At 38.5% G+C, this 3,812-nt stretch overlaps 1 non-coding gene across 1 annotated transcript; it reads right to left on the bottom strand.

Annotated features, from left to right (window-relative positions):
* Positions 1-2,952: 2,952 nt before the first annotated feature.
* Positions 2,953-3,025, bottom strand: TRNAS-UGA (transfer RNA serine (anticodon UGA)). The gene has a single exon. It is a non-coding gene; the product is annotated as a tRNA-Ser (tRNA).
* Between the last annotated feature and the right edge of the window lie 787 nt (positions 3,026-3,812).

Raw genomic sequence — 3,812 nt, 5'->3', positions numbered from 1 at the left:
ATTGGGTCTTTGTTGCTGCGCGCGAGCTTCCTCTAGTTGCTGCGAGCGGGGGCTACTCTTCCTTGCGGTGCGCGGGCTTCTCATTGCGGTGGCTTCTCTTGTTGCGGAGCACGGGCTCTAGGCACGTGGGCTTCAGTAGTTGTGGCACGTGGGCTCAGTAGTTGTGGCGCACGGGCTTAGGTGCTCCGCAGCATGTGGGATCTTCCCGGACCAGGGCTCGAACCCGTGTACCCTGCATTGGCAGGCAGATTCTTAACCACTGTGCCACCAGGGAAGCCCCAACCTGCTGCTTTTTGATGATGTCAGCTCAGTTTGACTTTTCTTCCCCTCTCCTTAGAAAATCCCACAGCATGTAGACACTGCTCTTGAGTTTATGAATTTCTTTTGTTCCTAAGTCAGAAGGTATTTTCTCCTTTTATATTTTGTTCTTCATCCTCCAATACCCTTTTACTCTTTAGGTTGCTGCCATATTTTCATCTTAACTGTTCACCCTTGGCAAGCCTTCTTTACCCCATAGGTCATGCATCTGGTAAATGTTTCTGAGGCCCTTCTTGATTTCCTTCTTCAGTTTCAAAAGCTTCTTCAGTCCTTTGAAAAGAAGAACATAGATGGATTGACAGATTAGTATGATCTGACAGATTAGCCCTCTGGCACAATAATGAATTATGCAGGTCTGAAGGACCCTGAGGTGGCAGAAACATGATTGGTGCCAAAGTATAGTTCCTTAGTGGCAGTGTTTATTTTGGAGACTGCTAGATATGTGAGTTGAAGTTTGGATAAACAGATATTGTGCTATCACTTTGGGTCATCCCAGGGTAACACATTGATAACTAGTATCAGAATCTGGAAACAATTAGACAGCAGTGAAAGTGTTTGGAAAACAAAGAAGATAAGGAAACAGGAAGCAAAGAGAAAAGAAAATGGCTTTAACCACCAACCATTGAATAGAAAATGTTGCATACCACTCAGAGGGTAGAGGAAACACACCTCAGTCCAAATGAGCTTGAAGTCCTTTTCTTGCAGATGTAGGTCACAAAGCTTGGACTGGAGAGCTCTAATTTAGACTTCTGGACCCTACCTCATTTCTGTGGAAGTTTTCTGGAATGTGGCTCACACAGAAGGAAGTCAACCAAATTTTTAAATGCAGAGGAAAGACTAAATTGAGGCTGGAGATATGTGCATGTGCCTCCCTCCTCTTTCTTATGGCCCAGTTGTTGGAGTCTAATGTCCAATGGTTTTCAAAGCATCTTGCAAAATATGTCTCCCCTGAATGGCAGAAAGCAAGTGAGGAAGACATCTGCAGTCTACAATGGAAAGACCCTGGCTTTCTGATTCTAGTCCTGACTATCATTTTCTATCTTTGACAAAGACCGTTTTCTCATCCCTGCTATGGGGAAACTAATACCAGGTTCAACCTCTCTTAAAATGTAACTTTATGTAATCATATAATTTGTATGAAAGAACTATGTAAACCATAAAACACCAACAATTTTTAGGCTCTGTATTAGCTTGTGGGGCCTATGATAAATAAGGAAGTGATTCTACACAGCCCCCCAGGAATCCATAGCTTTCACCGTAATTTGCATACATTCAATCAATAAGCTTTTATTTATTATAGGTACTATGCTCAGTAGTCTCCGTCTCTGTCACCAGGGAGGGCACAGACTAGTGTCTGAGACAAATAAAGTACTCCGATTAAGTGCCATTGTGACCTAGATAGCAGCTTAGAATCCTCTGTCCCTTGGATATTTAGGTGGTAGGTTTGAGGGAAGATTTCAGAAGGCAGATGGAGGAAGGGTTACACTGCCTCAACACACACAAAAAAGCTTAAAATGAAACAGTAAGCATCACCATTCTCTTTTTTTCACCACTTTTATTGTGAAATATAACATGCATACAGAAAAGTGCGTTGAACACTAATTTACAGTTTAACAAATAATTACCAAATAAATATCTGAGCTACCCACCACCCAGGTGAAGAAATAAAATATTTCTAGCTTCCTAGAAACCCACTCCTTTCCCATGTGCCTGTCCCTGATCGTATCATCCCTCCTCCAAAGAGGATGAATCATAATAATTATTTCCTTCCTTTTCTTGGAGTTTTACCACCAAAGTTGGATCCCTAAGCCATATAGTTTCTCTGTTTTTGAATATTATGGAGAGAATCATAATGAATATATTCTTCTATGCCTTGATTCTTTCTAAAGATTAATCTCATGTAGAGTTAGTTTATTAATACCCATTGCTGTATAGTATTCCATTATGTGACTATATCACAGTTTTTTATCCATTCTATTGTTGGGGATCACTCAAGTTGTTGCTGGTTCTTGACTGTTACAACATCCTACTAAGTAAAATTCTTTAAAGTATATCCCATGTGATGCATATGTGCACAAGTTTCTCTAGAGTTTATACCTAGCGGTTGAATTTTGGGGTTATAGGGTAGGTCAGTCTTCCATTTGTAATGACAAACTGTTATTCAAAGTGATTGTACTAATTTATCTTCCCAACAGTAAACAATGTAACAATGGAAGTAACACTGGACATTCTCATTGTTTCAGATACTTAACCAACATTTGGTCTTGTCAGACTTTTAAACTTTTTCCAGGCTGGTGAGTGAGTAGTGGTATCTCCTGGAGGTTTTAATTTGTGTTTCCCTGATTACTAATCAGGTTAATCATCATTTCATATGTTTGTTAGCCATTAGGATTCTCTTTTTCCAGAAGTTCTGCAGAAGACTTTTGTCTGTTTTTGTATTGAGTCATCTTTTTTTATTGATTTGTACAAGCTCCCTGTACTGGATATTACGGCTTTGTAAGTTATGCATGTTTTAAATATCTTCTCCCACGGTGTGGTTTGTCTTTTCTCCTCTTTGTGATATCTTTTGATGAACAAACATTGTTTTTGTTTTGTTTGTTTTTTGGCCACGCCACACAGCTTGCAGGATTTTAATTCCCTGACCAGGGATTGAACCTGCGCCCTCAGCAGTCAAGGCTCAGAGTCCTAACCATTGGACCACCAGGGAATCCCCATAAACAAATGTTTTTAATATTAATATAGTTATAGACTTGCCTTTCACATTTAGATCTAAATTCTAACTGGAATTAATTTTATATATGCTGTGTGGTAGGCATCAAATATAATTTTTCATCCATGTGGTTACTCAATTGTCCTGGCACCACTTGTTGAAAAATCTAGCCTTTCCCCAGTACTCTGCAGTGATACTTCTGTCACGTAGCAGGTGTCCATTTTTGCATGAGAATCTATGTCTGAGATGCCTCCTCTAGTTTTCTATTTGTCTATCCCTGCTCTAATGCTACACCAAAATATGATAGCTTTAATAATCCATCTTGATATCTGGTAGAGCAAGTTTTTCCACCTTGTTCTTCAAGAGCATCATGGCTATTTGTGCCTCTTTGCACTTCCATATAAGTTTTAGAATCACCCTATTAAGTTATATACACACGGAAATATTGAGATTTTGTTGGGATTGCATTGAATCCATAAATTAATTTGGGAAGATTTCACAATTGTACAAGATTGTGTCTTCTAATCCTTCAATATAGTATTCCTTCTTTTGTTTAAGTCTCCTCAGGTCTCTCAATAAGAGTTTATAATTTCATGTGTTAGAACTCTTTCAGACCTTTTGTTAGATATATTCCTAGGTATTTCATATTTTTGGTGCTATTACAATTGGTATTTTAAAATTTCGTTTTTATTTTTGTTGCTGATGTACATAAGAATACAATTGGTTTATATATATATTAATTTCAGCAAATTGCTAAATTATTCATTTTAATAATTTATCTATA

The sequence above is a fragment of the Eubalaena glacialis genome, chromosome 19 (genome assembly GCF_028564815.1).
Source record: "Eubalaena glacialis isolate mEubGla1 chromosome 19, mEubGla1.1.hap2.+ XY, whole genome shotgun sequence".
NCBI lineage: Eukaryota > Metazoa > Chordata > Mammalia > Artiodactyla > Balaenidae > Eubalaena > Eubalaena glacialis.
Note: the sequence above shows the minus strand (reverse complement) of the source record. Positions and strands in the feature narration are given on the sequence as shown.